A 17093-nucleotide genomic window follows, 5' to 3' on the forward strand; every position below is an offset into this window, starting at 1 on the left:
AATGAGAAGGACAACTGCATTCCCATTCAGGATCCTTTTTTACCATGGTCCCAAAGCATCGTCTAACTAAAGAAGCAAACTTTATCAAATCACCTGTTTGGTTCACCTCCCACCCACCATTCCTAACATTGAGGTCTTTGGAGCTGAGCCCCCGAAGGGTGAGGGTGTCCCTGCAAAGTTGTGACTGCAAACACTATCTTGGTGCATCCACCCCTCCACCGGGCTAGGTGGCTCACAAGCTAGCCCAGTGCTGCTACGGTCACCAGTTTGACACAGGATGTTGCCTGGGAAGAAATGCTGGGAGCCCTTTTGCACTGGCTGCAGCGATGTTTCTGACCTAGGTTCCCACAGCCAGAACAATGACAAGGCTATTTTCAATTCCCTTTCTTTCCCCAAAGGTTTGGAGAAGTCTCCTTCATGAGGCCTGGCTGAGTCACAGACAGACACAGGGTTCTGGACTGCTCCCCACACATCCCTCACGGATAGGATGCCCCAGGCATTTGCCTCACAAGGGCGGGCTCTTTACAAAAGCAAGAGAGGCATTTTTCCCTTTTAGGGCTGAGGGTGGCTCTGACCATTAGAGTATGTTCCATTAGCAAGAGCAGCCAAAGATTAGAGAGAAAGCCCAGTTTCCCTCCACAATGATCCCACCCAGTAGTAACTTGAAAAGGCTGAGCAGCCCAGCTCTGTGGCTACCTCTGAATTTAATCTGGCCAGTGCTCTATACTTCTCAGAGACAGCAGGAACCAAGACTATAAACTGGTTACAGATGCTTATACAGACTCCCTCCATCTCCCTCTACCCCAGACTTGAACAACTAGGAGACTACCTGGGGATTGTCACCTCTGTTACAGTTCTCCTCATCCTATGTGAAGGTACACAACACAGTACATCCTGGGCTCCCACGACAAAGGCACAAGGATAGGTATATTCACCCATCATGATTTGTGGCCACACCAGTCACCCAGCTGCTGAAATAGCAGCCCAGAAGTCATTCTCATTGCTTCACTTCCCCCCTGTATCCAATGGGTTAATTCTAAGTGGCTCTTACTCTTCCCTTCCCCTTTCTGCCATTGCTAGGCTACGTCCAGCTGATTTGTACTAGGTTCACTGCTTTTCTCTTTGAACCTCCTTCCACAAAGCTGCCAGAGTAATGTTTGTAATGTTTAAGTCTAATTTGATCATTCCCTTGCTCAAAATTCTGCAGCAATCCCCCATTCAGCGTTGGGATAAAAACTGACTTTTTCAGATTCAGGATTTGGTCCTCCCCGACTTGTCCATCCACACTTTGTAGCTCACCTTCTCCTGTGACTGCAGGGACTCAAATTGGTTTTGGGCTCACTCTAACTGCTAAACTCTTGCATTACTCCAAAGGAGTTCCTTTCCCTAGAATGCACCTGCTCTCTGGCTTGTTCCCAGTTTTTGAGACCTCCAAATATTTGACTGACTTGCCTACTTGCATTCTTTTTCCCATGCCCAAACCAGGACATATGTTAGTTCAGTCTTTTCTATTTTCTGTTTCTTTAGCCAGCCAAGGTCAGCAGACGTTTAAGGAGTTCATTTTCCTTACTCCTCCATTTTTCAAGCAAGAAAACCTTAAAGGGTGTCCCACAGAGTGGAAACTGAGAGTGAAGAATGTAGTGGAAGGAAGAACAAAGCAGCAAAGAAAAACTGGGTTCTTGGTATCTTTGAGTGACTGAACCATGCCTGTCTGGAACCCACTCTATATCTAGACTTTTTAATTATATCAACCAACAAATTCCTTGTGTTGTTTAATGCTGTTTGACGTGGGTTTTCCAGCTCTTGCAGCACAGGGTACCTTATCTGATGCAGCAGAAATAGTATTCTCTTTGGGTAGGGGGGGCGGGAGCAACTTTCCTTAGAATAAATGATAAAATAAAACCAAGGGGGTTCAGTAAATGTGGCTTTAAATAGAGTCGAGATGTTTGAATTCCACGCTATGATTTCATTTGTATGTGGAATCTAAAAACAAAACCAATGAACAAACAAGAAAGCAGAATCAGACCCACAGATACAGAGAACAAACTGACAGTTGCCAGGGGTTGGGAAAGGTGGGCAGAAAAAGTTTGCCAACCTCCACCAGATGAGTGAAGGGAGCTACAGGCTTCTAGTTAAAGAATGAGTAAGTCATATAACAGGGATAAAAGGCACAGCATAAGGAATGTAGTCAATAGTATTGTGATCCTGTTGTATGGTGACACATGGGAGCTACAGTTGTGGTGAGTATAACAATGTACAGAGCTGTCAATCACTATGTTGTACACCTGAAACTAACCTAATATTGTGTATCAATTATAGCTCTGTTAAAAAAAATCAACAGTAGGGACGCCTGGGTGGCATAGTGGTTGAGCATCTGCCTTCAGCCTGGGGTGTGATCCTGGAGTCCCAGGATTGAGTCCCACATTGGGTTCCCTACATGAAGCCTGCTTCTCCCTCTGCCTGTGTCTCTGCCTCTCTCTGTCTCTCATGAATAAATATATAAAATCTTTAAAAATAATTGAACAGTAAAGCTAAGGTATGAAAAAAAACCTAAAAGTAGCTTGAATTCTAAATGAAAATTTGCCTCCAACTTTTGGGGTCCTGGCTTCATTTTTCTGCCTATAAATTAAGTATATTCTTAGAATATTCCTAATTTATAATACAATTGATAGGAATAAATTATATAAAAATACCTTAGTCTGTTTGAACTGCTATAGCAAAATAGCACAGACTAGGTGGTTTATAAACAACAGAAATTTCTCACCGTTCTGAAAGCTGGAAGTCCAGGATCAGGGTGCCAGTGTGGTCCATTTCTGGTGAGAGCCTCTTCCAGGTTGCAGACCACCAATTTGTTGCCATGTCCTCACATCATGGTAGAAGAAATGAGCATGCTCACTGAGGTCCCTTTTTTTTTTTTAAGATTTTTATTTATTTATTCATGAGAGACACACACACAGAGAGAGAGAGAGAGAGGCAGAGACACAGAGGGAGAAGCAGGCTCCATGCAGGGAGCCTGACGTGGGACTCGATCCTGGGTCTCCAGGATCACACCCTGGGCTGAAGGCCATGCTAAACCACTGGGCCACCAGGGCTGCCCTCAGAGGTCCCTTTAATATGGGCACTAATCCCATTTACAAGGGCTCTACCTTCATGACCTAATCACCTCCCAAAGGCCCCAAATATCATCATCTTGGGCTTTTGGTTTCCACCATAGGATTTCAGGCCATAGTGAAAGAATTTTGCTGCTCCTCCATGCACTTGCATTTGGTCATTTAAAAAACATTGCTAAGCATTTATTATGTGCTTAGCAGTGAGTGTCATATATATATGGACACACCCAAGATATCCTCTAGGCTAGGGTTTGGCAAACCACAACTCACAAGCCAAATCTGGTCCCCGTCCTGTTTTTACAACTAAGTTTATTGGAACTCGGCTGTGCCCATTTGTTTACAGACCTTCTATGGCTATTTTCACGCTGTAACAGCTGAATTGAGTAGTTGCCACAGAGACCATATGACCCAAAAAGCCTAAAATACTTACTATCTGGAACTTTCCAGAAAAAGTTTGCCAACCTCCACCCTGGGCTATTTGCCACAGCTAAAAGTTCTGGTTACCATAAACCCCCCTTCCCCAAAGAGCCATAGTGAAGTATGCTTCATCAACTTTTGTGTAACACAGTCCCAAATACCAAATTACATGCCTCGAGAAAGAAGAAAGTGTTCTTCAACATATATTCACTCGAAAGAATTTTGAGTTTCCAGAATTAACTGGTACCACAAATGAGATGCAGGCCCCGTGAACAATCATTAGGATCCTCCTTGAGAGATGGGCAAAACTCATCCCAGCTGGTATCAATGAAAAACCAAGTGTGGACAATATGACTCATGAACAAAGAAGAGAGGTTTAGTTTTTCTCTCCTCCATCCTCTTCCCCTGGTGCAGTTTATTTCTCAGAATACTGATCTGATTTCAAGAAACTATAGCATAGGATTAGAAGGGAAAAATAAGCACTGGCCCATTTCTAAGTATTAATGCAAAAGATGAAATCTAGAAATTAAGTCCTTGATCTTTTTCTTTTTTCCTATATTGGTGTGTGGTGACTCACAGATTAGCTCCTAGCCTAAATATCCTGATTTCCATTGTGCACTCCAGGCTTTCTCAAAGCTCTATTCAGGTGCTAGAGGGATTAATGCCAAAATCACTCACATTTTTGTACATTGGAGTGAAAACAGCGCAGGCTGTTGAACCCAACAGAGAGCTATGTGAATTTGTTTTGCCACTTAGAATGTATATGACAAGGGCGCCTGGGTGGCTCAGTGGTTGAGTGACTGTCTTCAATTCAGGGCATGATCCCTGGGTCCTGGGATCGAGTTCTGCATCGGGCTCCCTGCAGGGAGTCTGCTTTTCCCTCTCCCTCTGCCTATGTCTCTGTGTCTCTCATGAATAAATAAATAAAATCCTTTAAAAAAAAAAAAAAGAATGGATACAACCCAGAAGAATGTATTTTTCTTCTCTGAACCACACATTCCTCAATAGTATGCAGAATGCTAATTCCTATTTTTTCCAGTCCTTAGAGAATCAAATGAGGTCACACCTGAAAATATCGAACACAGTTGCAAGCACAGAGCTTGTTTTCAATAAACACAGCTTTCTTCCTGCTTTCCTTCATCCTTCTACACAGGAGAAAATAAAAAGCATACCCTACTCTGAACAAGAGAATCACAGCCTCCTATTGTTTTGAGTGTTTCCTGTGTTAAAAGAGAAACACAAGTTAAAAGCTGAGAGATACAAAGAGATTTAATCGTGTTCTGGGACTTTCTCCCCATTACTCCAACTCCCAGCCCCAAGATTAAAGATGAGAGTAGGTTTCCATTTCTAAATGAACAGAATGCTGCAGGCATCAATCAGTAGTAACCAGTAATGGAAACTTGGCTGCTAGTACCTTCTCCGAGGCTGTCTGACACATTTGGATCTAATTGGCAGTCTGCTTTGGAGCAGCCAAAAAATATAGTGTCATACACATCACAGATCAAAGCGGAGGCAAGCTTGCTAGCAGCCATGCAGCTTCTATTGCCAGAATCAGGCAAGCAGGTCTGTGGGTTTTGTTGAGGGACAGGTAAAGGCTCACCACCTTATTTGAAGAAAACCTCTAAAATACCCTGTTTTAGCTAGCTTGGACCCAAAACAGGAAGGAACAAGAGAAAGCATTCAGGGTAGCTGGCAGCTTGGGTGGTCAGAAAGAGAGACCAACTTATTTTCATCTTGCCATGAAGCATGTTGGAAATTAATTAATATTCTCTACTGGGCTTTGACATAATGAGTGACTTAGACTTTTCAATAAGAAATATGCCTCAGCCTGAGGCTCAGGAATGTCAGTTATACCTAAAAACACTCTTACATCCATTATTTGTAGGAGAAAACAAAATTTCTCCTTCAACTACAAACCAACAAAAAGAATGCTTCTTTCTAATTCTGACCTTACACAAAAATACTGACTCCTCAGAATTTAAATGATAAATGTTCCCGTTGAATACTGTTTATCTTTCTAATGTCACAGCCCCCCTAAAAGTTACAGAACCCTCCTTTCAGATAAATATGTACACAACACAATTTTGCATATAATTTCAGTATTGACAGACTTCCTGAGGACCTCCCAGGGATTCCCCTGGGCTCCATAATTCTTAGATTATACTTCCTAAATTAAAGATTCCTGTATCAAATGTATTAAATAGAGGGACAGAACCACTTACTAAATGAAGGTTTACCCCTGAAGGTCTGTCATTACTTCTAATTTGTGCCAGTCATTGTCAATTACCTACTCCTATAAGGACCTCCAGCTCACCAGCCAAAGATTACTACAGTCTGGTATCTTCCTGGTCTCAGAATCCCATGGAATATCTGCTAGACAAATCAAGGGGGCTATGGCCCAAATTCCTAGATAACCTTAACACAAAACAACGAAGACAGTGGAAAGCCTTCAGACATAGGAATTATTCATTTACTCCACAAATATTTACTGTACGCCTATTACTTTCAAGGCATTAAGGGTGCCAAGTGAACAAGACAGTAATGATTTCTGCCTTCATAAAGTTTAAATCTGTTATAAAGTTGGCCCTACCTTTACCATATCAAGTTATCCAAAAATATTACAAGACTTGATTTTCTCATAACAGATGATTATCATTTTCACCTTGGTAAGTGGCCGTAAATATTGTTTTAAATGGTAATGCCAATGCACCTGATTCACAGTGGACTTTCAAGTATTGTCCATTATTATTGTTATTAACACTACTATTACTAATGGCAAGCATCAATTCTTCAGATTATGTATCACTGCTGAAAGATCTTACAACATCCCTACTCTTACTGGGTTCATACATATTACCAAAGTATTGCACAAGCATTGGAGGAAATGCCAAAGAGGAGGTTCGGGCTCAATTCTACAGTTCTGGACCTTCATGTATCAGCCTCAGTTGGATGGTTTCCAGAATGAACTTTCATTATTACTCATTGATCACTGTGGAATTGCTCCTTGTTTACGACAGTTCTTTCAGCATGAATGACCCTCTTCTTTATAAAGGCTGGTATCTTCCCTCTTATAAGAGGCTCCTGTATTTTTTTTAAAGAAATTCCTTTTTATTCAAGTTGCTATTATTTTCCACTTCAGTCTCCATCACTCAAATATCCTATGTCACAAGGTAGCTTTTAACACATGGGTGACTCCATCCTAAACCACATCACCTGCTAAACACCCTTGAAACTGAGAAGCAGCAAGTTTGTAGAGCCAAAATATCTGCAATCCAACCACCAGGAAATATCCACTGCCTTGATTATAGGAAGTGTGGCTGTCTGACATCTGTCTTGAACATCAGACACTACACTTGGAATGTGTTCCATTCTATGGGATACTTCTAGAATATTAAAATCAATCCTTAAAGGCTATAAATTCATTTCAACTCCTACCTGTGACAAGTCCTGCATTCCTTTTGGGAAGACTAAGGCTACAAATATAATGAGAGGAGGAAGAGGACTAGAGAAAGATAATGACAACCAGAGTTACCATGGAGGGATCAGCAAGTGTTGGTCTAGTTAACAAAGGAAACACAAATCTAGGATTCTAGAAATAGAAAACAAACAAACAAAAAAATCCATCAGCCTTTGGGGCAGAGAAACAGCACCTTGAAGTCACACATGTCTCTAAATTTTAGTCGTCGAGGGAAATACCAAAATGGAAATGTTACATATTTTGTAAGCAACTTTTGGGAGAAAGTAAACCAGTTGACCACCTGTAGAATATAAGGGATGAACATTGAAATATGATGTGAATTTTCTTTTTTTTAAAGATTTTATTTATTTGTTCATGAGAGACAGAGAGAAAGAGAGAGAGAGGCAGAGACACAAGCAGAGGGAGAAGCAGGCTCCATGCAGGGAGCCCGATGCGGGACTCCAGGATCACACCCTGGGCTGCAGGCGGCGCTAAACCGCTGTGCCACCAGGGCAGATGATCCACTTCAGAAGAAGAGTCACAAAAATCTATCCTATTATATTAATTATCAGTGTGGTTGACTCTAAGCCCTAAGTCCACTCTTCATCGTCTGTTCTGTAGAAACAATACGGGCCTTTTAAATATTTCTTCTTTGCCAGTTGGTACAATGCTAAGCTTTCTCAGTGGAAAGAGAGGAGGGACACTGGAGAAAAAGAGGGATTTTTCTCCTCATGGTGTGGTAAGCCCATTTTTGCCAGACTCCTACAGGTCCTGACTTCTCCAGCATGGGCACCTGCAGTGCATGGCTTCTGCATATCCAGCTCTGCAGTGAACCGTCCCTATAATGAATGTCTTCTTCAGCACCTGGTTCCTACAGTGTTTGGGGGCAGCCAGTGGCACTCAGTGGCTAGTTGCTTTTCCTGCACTCCCTCAGTTGGCCTTGCAGTGAATTGCAGGACGCAGAGCTTCCCTGTGGATGGCACCACAGCACCTCAGAGGGTGGATCTCCAGCAAGACCCACACAGCATCTCGATGACTCTTCCATGATCCAGTGAGCCAAAGCTGAGCTCACCCCAGTGAAGTCTCTATGTCAGCCCTGTTGGAGAGGGAACACTCCATCCCAAACCTGGATGGAACATCTGCCCCTTATATCTGATTTCTGAATTATCCTGAGTTCTCTTTACTTCTTATAGGCCAGTTTCCCATTATTCTAATCCTCTATTATAGATACTAAGTCCTTATGTTAACCTTCCTTTATTCTAATTATTACTCTGTGGCTCTGTCTTCTGGTTGGGTCCTGACTTACACATTTGGGAACCATCTGTGAATTCATTCAGGGGCACAAAAGCCATTGTTTTAAGGAAATAAGGTGCTATTTCTTCAAGTAGAGGACCACAGAACTAGCATGTCACAAATTATAAGAATCACTTCCTTATTTGTACCATTACTCCACCTAGAATAAAATTGTAGTTAGGACGCTGTGCTAAATTATTTAATTACATGTCTGTCCATTTAGAGCCTGTTCAGGACATGGCTCATATATTATTTGTTGTATCCTATACACCCAGGAAAGTGCTTAGTACACAAGAGGAGCTTCACAATTTGTCCAAGATGAAACAACTACTTAATTTCAGAACTAATGTATTCTATTCTCCTTTCCAAAGCCTTATTAACATTTAACCTTTAAATTCTCAAGCGATTGGATGCTCTATAATTTAAAAACTCTGGGATAGGTGATGTATTAAGTGTTCTTTATGATTAATACTGGACTCTTCCTCCAGGTTGGCTTGGGTTCATTCTTTCCTGTGAATATTATTCCTGAACTTTCCCTGGTTATTTGCGAGAAACCATATGCCATCTTAATCAGATGTTGTATTTATCTCCGTGTGAAAACTTTGAAGATTTAAAAGCAGATGAAATTGTGCATGAGGGAAGAAGGGAATAGAAAAACTCTCTGTGCCCTCTACTATAGGCATATTAAATAAGAGAAACTCTAAAGATTTAAAAATTATAGTACTTAACAAGAAGAAAACTAAAACCACAATATTGGGGATCCCTGGATGGCTCAGAAATTTAATGCCTGCCTTCAGCCCAGGGCGTGGTCCTGGAGTCCTGGGATCAAGTCTCCCTCCTTCTCCCTCTGCCTATGTCTCTGCCCCTCTCTCTTGGTGTCTCTCATGAATAAATAAATAAAATCTTAAAAAAATAAAATATAAAATATAAAATAAAATAAAACTGCATTATTATTAGCAAAGTTAAATTTAAGGTCAATAAGCCTTAAAAGGAACAAAAGAAGCTATTTTATTTTCATATTAGATAGAATGTAAAGGTAGGTTTAATAGTCATGAATACTAAAAAAAATAGTCATAAATATTTTTGCACTAAACATAGAGTATGTGTGAGCTTCTTTATATAAAACAGAATTTTGGGATCCCTGGGTGGCGCAGCGGTTTGGCGCCTGCCTTTGGCCCAGGGCGCGATCCTGGAGACCCGGGATCGAATCCCACGTCGGGCTCCCGGTGCATGGAGCCTGCTTCTCCCTCTGCCTATGTCTCTGCCTCTCTCTCTCTCTCTCTGTGACTATCATAAATAAATAAAAATTAAAAAAAAATTTAAAAAAAAAAAAAACAGAATTTTATTTCAGAACAGGAGTCCTGCAGAAATTGAAGTATCTCTTTGCTTTCTGTGAGAACTCATTTTAATTAAAGCAGTGATTTTTAAAAGTACAAGAGTTCCAAAATAAAGACTAATAAGAAGAGGCCATCAGTGCAGAAAAGACTTCAATAAATTTCTAGTAAACAGAACATACATGGAAAAGCATTGACCAATGGATAGAGCACAGCAAACAGTAGCCGCCTAGTATATAAACAAAGAGTATAAAAACAAAGAACGTGCTCCTACAATGAAGGGAATTAACTTGATAGAACCCAAAGGAAATCTTGACTAAGAAGCAGAATATACAACAGAGATGGGAAGTGAGAACGGGATCTGGATTAGGGAAACCAGTTGAAGACCTGTATAAGGAACAGTCCACCATGGCTCACTACCTGCCTTTCCTTTAAAAAAATTTTTTTTATTTATTTATTAGAGAGAGGGAGAAAGGGAGGAAGAGCATGAGTGGAGGAAGGAACAGAGGGAGAGGATCTTTCAAGCAGACTCCCTGCTGAGTGTGGATCCCAATGCTACCAGGTCTCAATCCCATGACCCATGAGGTCTCCACCTGAGCTGAAACCAAGAGTTGGATGCTTAAGTGACTGAGCCACTCTGGCATTCTTACATCCCCTTCTTTGGCCAAAAGTTGAAGAAGGCATTTACCCCGTGGCCAAATATAGATGTTGATGATAGATAGATAGATGATAGATAGATAGATAGATAGATAGATAGATAGATAATAGATAGATAGATAGATGATAAGTTCTTCTCTAAAGAGAGTAAAATGTCTGCTGGGGAAGAAATAGACCAATTAGTGTGGAGCTGATAATCAGAGAAATGCATCCTAATTTAGAAGAAAGTTACAGTGTAGAGGTCAATTCCCTGACAAGTCAGCTCAGAGAGAAGCCCCTCTGTCAACAGAACTCAGCCATATAATACGCCCCACTCCTGATCACTCAATTCACTTATCTGAAGTATGAACAGACAACCAAGAAACAACAAATATTTGAGAGAATCCTGGAAGCATCAAAGAGATTGTGGCAAACTTTTTAAAACTTTTTTCTTTCTTTCTCTCTCTCTCTCTCTCTCTCGTTCTTTCTTTCTTTCTTTCTTTCTTTCTTTTTTCTTTATTTCTTCTTTCTTTCTTTTTTTTTTTTAAAAAGAGGAGAACACAAGTGGAAGGGGGGCTGGGAGGACATGAAATGGAGAGCAAGAGAGAATCCCAAGCAGGCGCCGTGCCCAGCATGGAGCCCAACATGTGGCTCAATCTCACGACCCTGAAATCATGACCTGAGCCCAAATCAAGAGTTGGACACTTAACAGACTGAGAAACCCAGGGAAACTTTTTTTAAAGTTGAAATTCTAACTACCATCCTTAGAGAGATTAGAATAGATATTGCATTTACAGCAGGATGCTCTGGGTAAGGAAAGTCTGCAAATAAAAAGGAGCTCTTGGAGATTAAAAACAGTTGTCGAAACATGCATTGAAATAGAATGGTTGACAAGCAACAAAGTCTCCCATAAAGGAGAACACAGAGATGGAAGACGTGAAAGAAAAGGTGACACATGTAGGGCGACAGAGGATTCGATATTTAATAGGAGCATTAGAGAGAGACAATGGAGGCAAAGAAATAATGGAATAGTGGAAGAAAAGTTCCCAGAAGACTTGTCTTAACATCGAGATTTGTGAACTAATAAGGACAAAGGAAAAAGTCTTACAGCTACAAACGTGACTATGAAAGTTAAGAACAGAAGAAAACAAATCTGCTGCAAACTAATTAGATATTGGAAGGCACGGAATTAATATCTGTAAAAATCTGAGTGGGGAAAAAATTACAATCTAATATTCAGTACTCAGCCAAGGAAGACAAAAAAATAATTCAGACAAGCAAGGACTAGAAGTTTTCACCTCTCACACATATTTTAAATGAAGGCATATTCTAGCAAAAAAAAAAAAAAAAGAGGAGGGGATAAATCAAGGAACTGAAGATCTGAGATTCAGGAAACAGTAGATCAGAACCAGAAGCAGAAAGAGATGTCTTAGCATGACAGAGTGAGGGAACTGGCCTACAGGTACAAATTGAGGCAGGAAGGAAGATTTGAAGGTAAGAACTGAAACCATAAAACTCCAAGAAAAAAAACGTAGGTGGTAAGTTCCAGCACATCAGTTTCGGCAGTGATTTTTGGGGGGATTTGACCCTAAAAACAAAGGCAACAAAAGCAAAATAAACAGGTGGGACCACTTCACTCTAGAAAGCTTCTGCATGGCAAAGCAAACCATCCACAAAATGGAAAGGCAACCTACAGGATGGAAGCAATATTTGCAAAATCTTTCCTTTTGGAAGAGGTTAATAACCAAAATATATAAAGGACTTACACGATTCAATAGCAAAACAGAAACAATGCACACAATCTAATTTTAAAATAGGCAAAGGACCTGAAGAGACATTTTTCCAAAGAAGATACCCAAATGATGTGCAGGGGCTCAACATCATTAATCATCACAGAAAGGTAAATTGAAAATCACAATGAGCTATTGCTTCACACCTGTTAGAATGGCTATCATCAAAAAGACAAAAGATGGGGCACCTGGGTGGCTCAGTGGTTGAGCATCTGCCTTTGGCTCAGGTTGTGATCCTGGGGCTCTGGGATCGAGTCCCGCATACTTCTCCCTCTGCCTATGTCTCTGCCTCTCTGTGTCTCTTTTGGATAAATAAATAAAATCTTAAAAAAAAAAAGACAAAAGATAATAACACGTCTTGGCAAGAACATGGACAAAAGGGAACCCTTATGTGCTGTTGAATGGTGAGCCACTCTGGTACAGCCACCGTGGAAAATAATATGGAGGGCTTTCAAAAAATGTAAAATAGAATTACCATATGATCCAGTGCTCCCATTTCTGGGTTTATATCCAAAGGAAAAGAAAACAAGATATTGAAGAGATATCTGCACTCCCGTGTTCATTGCTACATTATTCACAGTAGCCAAAACTTGGAAACAACCTCAGCATCTATCAACAGGTGAACAAAGGAGATGTAATATGCACACATACATATATGTGCGTGAATATACACACACAATGAAATATTATACAACCAGGAAAAAGAAGGAAATCCTGCCATTTGTGACGACATGGACGGATCTTGAGAGCATTATTTTAAGTGAAATAAGCCAAACAAAGACAAATACTGCATGATATTACTTACATGTGGAATTTTTTTTAATTTTTATTTATTTATGATAGTCAGAGAGAGAGAGAGAGAGAGGGGCAGAGACACAGGCAGAGGGAGGAGCAGGCTCCATGCACCGGGAGCCCGACGTGGGATTCGATCCCAGGTCTCCAGGATCGTGCCCTGGGCCAAAGGCAGGCGCCAAACCGCTGTGCTACCCAGGGATCCCTACATGTGGAATTTTTTTTTTTAAGTCAAACTCACAGCAGCAATGGGAAAGTAGTTGCTAGGAGTTAGGAAGTGGAAATAGAGCTTGGTTCTTACCAAACCCTATCCTCTTATCCTCTTGGATACTTTCAGCTGTAGATAAATGAGTTCTAAGTATCTCATGTGAAACAAGGTGGCTATAGTTGATAACACCATACTGTATCATTGAAATGTGCTAAGAGTAGAATTTAAATGTTCTTACACACACACACAAAGATAAACATGTGCAGCGATGGATGTGTTAACTGATTGGAAGGAATCCTTTCACAATGCATACATTACATCGATATGAGGTTTACTTGAAAAATCTTAGAATTTTTTTGTCAATTATCTTTCCATAAAGGTGAAATTAAAATAAATAAGTAAAAAGCTTCGTACCCTTAGAGAAAATGCTCATTTATGGAATATCTTCTAATTATTTCCCCAAAAATAACCCTCAGTATATTCCCTAAATTGGAAGTAGTACGGGCTATATGACCTCAATATAAAAATCAAAAATCTTAGAAATATGTCATATTTTTTAAGGAGAAACAAAATATACTTGGAAACCAAAACATACCTTACCAAAACCATTATTAAATAGATATCACTATGGTGATTATTTTGCAGAAAAGACCAACAATGACAACACACTTATTAAAATTTGTTAGATGTTATCAAACTTATGTGTAAAGGGGGCAGCCCGGGTGGCTCAGCAGTTTAGCACTGCCTTCAGCCCAGGGCGTGATCCCGGAGTCCCAGGATCGAGTCCCACATCAGGCTCCCTGCATGGAGCCTGCTTCTCCCTCTGCCTGTGTCTCTGCCTCTCTCTTTCTGTGTGTGTCTCTCATGGCTAAATAAATAGAATCTTTAAAAAAAATTTACGTGTAAAGGAAAATTCATACCTTTTTAAAGATTTATTTATTTATTTTAGAGAGGGAGAGAACAAGCATGAGGGGCAGAGGGAGAGGGAGAGACAATCTCAAAAAGACTCTGTGCTGAGCATGGAGCCCAATGCAGGGGCCCAACCCTGAGATCAAGACCTGAGCCAAAACCAAGAGTTGTTCGCTTAACCAACTGCGCCACCCAGGTGCCCCACCCCCAAATTCATAGTTTTAAATGCTTTTATAGCTAAACAAGAAAGAATGAAAATAAGTGAAAATTTCAACCCAAGAAGTAAAAAGGAAAAAAAATTAAAAGATAAGAAATGCAGGAGGGAAATTTACAAGGATTAAAAACTAAATTAATGAATTAGAAAGCAAAATAAAATTAACTAATCCAAGAATTCACTGAAAAAAACTAAGAAAACAGATAGGGATCCCTCAGTGGCTCAGTGGGTTTACCGCCTGCCTTCCGCCCGGGGCGTGATCCTGGGGTCCCGGGATCGAGTCCCATGTCAGGTTCCCTCCAAGGAGCCTGCTTCTCCCTCTGCCTGTGTCTCTGCCTCTCTCACTCTCTCTCTTTGTCTCTCATGAACAAATAAATACAATCTTTAAAAAAATAAAACATAAATATCTGGCTATCAAGAAACAACAGAGAATGACTCAGATAAAAGGAAAATTCTGAAAATCAGAGATTGTTTTTAGTTTAAAGACCTCTCTATCTGACTCAGTTCTTCGCTCTCTCAATACAACAGGAGTATCAGCAGAATTGACAGAGGAACATCTGTGTGTGCTGGGATCTATCGAACTTAGGACAACAAACAGTGCAAGCATTTCTCCAAGTTACACCTTTCTCCCCTGCTCGTCAACTGATCAGCACAGAAATGCGGAGGGCTAGGCCTTTCTGCATGTTGGTCTCTGATCATTTTATGCAACTATTCCTTTCTTTTTTTTTTTTTTTCCTAAAATAATGGCTATTGATCAACAGAGGCTAAGTTGGCCAAAATTCAGTGTTCCTCGTTTCTCTTCTCTGGTCTCTGTTCAGCTATAATTAAGCAGAGCTCCCACAGCTACTGGATCAGACTCAGAGAGCAAATGGTTTCCATGAGCAAAGGGCAAAATGAGGATACTCTAATGAGGTTGAAGATCTGCCTTCAGCTCAGGTCATGATCCCGGGGTCCTGGGATCGAGTCCCACGTTGGGCTCCCTGCATGGAGCCTGCTTCTCCCTCTGCCTGTGTCTCTGCCTCTCTCTGTGTGTCTCTCATGAATAAATAAGTAAAATCTTAAAAAACTAAAATAAAATATAATCACTGAGTCAAGTCGTTTGCTATAAGCTTTAGTTTTCCACCTAGAAGACAGAAGTGTGCATAACATAAGATTACATCAGTATCTTACTAGCAGACAGAACGGCAACTAAGGGGAAAGACACACCTTACTGGGCTTTCAAAGGGAATTCCTTGCCAAGTAAATGAGAACAACGTGGTCAATTGACGTCCTCAGAGCACTTTCAGAACTCAGCTCCATTTCCCGTCTTTGTTCAGCTGGCTGTGTGCTACCGTGGCTCCCAGCTTTCCCCAGAACAGGAGCAGGTTAGGTGGGTTGAAAGCACTTCATGATCACTAATGAACTCATTAACACAAGAAACTCTCCTGTGCCCCTTGCTTGTAAGAATTGAGTAGAAGCAGGAAGCCAAGTAGGAGATGGGAAATCCATCTCCCACACAACTGTTCTACGTTTGATCTCGCTGCCCAGTTATCGTGCCCCATGAGTGATTTTATTTATTCTCTGCTTGGTTTCCAAAGAGGATTTTAGGGTAAAACCCATGAGTAAGCTTCACGTTAACAAAACCTCTTCTGAGCTGATTTTGGGTAAAGACCCAGAGCAATAGTATGGGGACTTTTAGATTCAAGTCAATAATATGTTCGAGCAAGAAAACAGCAGTGTAATGGACTACTTTTTAAAAGCACTTATGGAGCATCTCAGTGGCTCAGTGGTTGAGCCTTTGGCTCAGGTTGTGATCCTGGGGTCCTGGGATCGAGTCCCACATCGGGCTCCCCACAGGGAGCCTGCTTCTCCCTCTGCCTGTGTCTCTGCCTCTCTCTCTGTGTCTTTCACAAATAAATAAAAAATCTTAAAAAAAAAAAAAACTAAATAAAAAGCACTTGCTCTAAATGATATGATCACCAAAATGTTATTAAATTTTATATGTATGAAACACCTTTCTCATTTGCATTATTCACCCCCCACACGTTTCTCTGTGGACACTACGTTGCATCAGGCCTTAATTAAATAATACCTGGACGGCTGCCACAGTCCTCTCTAACTCTTCATGCTACTCTCTTACAATTCAACCAACACACTGCTGTCAGATTAACCAGCAAATGTACACCTTTGCACAAACCACCCCTTCAGCTCACAGCCCTTAAATGGTTCCCTCTATAAAAAGACCCACCAACTTCTGAGCCTGGAAGTCAAGTTTCTTTTCTCATCTGTATCTGGCCCTCCTCAGCCCTACAGGTGCTTTATCTCAACTTAATCAGACTATTCATCACACCCCAAGCCACGTTGGTGTCACCATACCTTCCTCTCATGGAATGCCTTCATCCCCTTCTTTGCAATCACAATCCTAACAATCTTCTAGAGTCTTGACTCGGTATCGGTTCTGTGAACCCCTAGCCAAAGAGTTTCAGTAATGTCTGTGCTCCTTCACATGCTCATAGCACAAATCTCTGCCACTCCCCTGGCATTTACAGGCATGACCTGATGTGGGTATTCATCATCCTATGGCCCGGTGTGCTTTCTCTCCCAAACCAGAGTAAGCCGCTGGAGGGGAGCAATTGTCACACATCTGTCTGTACAAAGAAGGCTCTGAATATGTGCTTCCTGACCAGTATGGTAGTCTGAAAGGCTTGCTTCTTCAGTGAGTTCAGCTATAGGTTCATGCTGCACAAACAGGTTTAGCTGCATCCCAGAGGGACTCAGTGGGTACTGGAGAACACAAGATAAAAAGGAAGTATCTTCAAAGAAGTTCATTTTACTTAGGCAATTTATAGTGTTATCTTTTCAATGAAATCAAAATAACACGGAGTAGTTTAGATGAATTTTAAAGACAATACAATTAGAAAACAAAACAAGATGTCAAATAAGTTTCTAGTCTT

This window comes from Vulpes lagopus, chromosome 10, assembly GCF_018345385.1.
Source record: "Vulpes lagopus strain Blue_001 chromosome 10, ASM1834538v1, whole genome shotgun sequence".
In the NCBI taxonomy this organism is placed as follows: Eukaryota; Metazoa; Chordata; class Mammalia; order Carnivora; family Canidae; genus Vulpes; species Vulpes lagopus.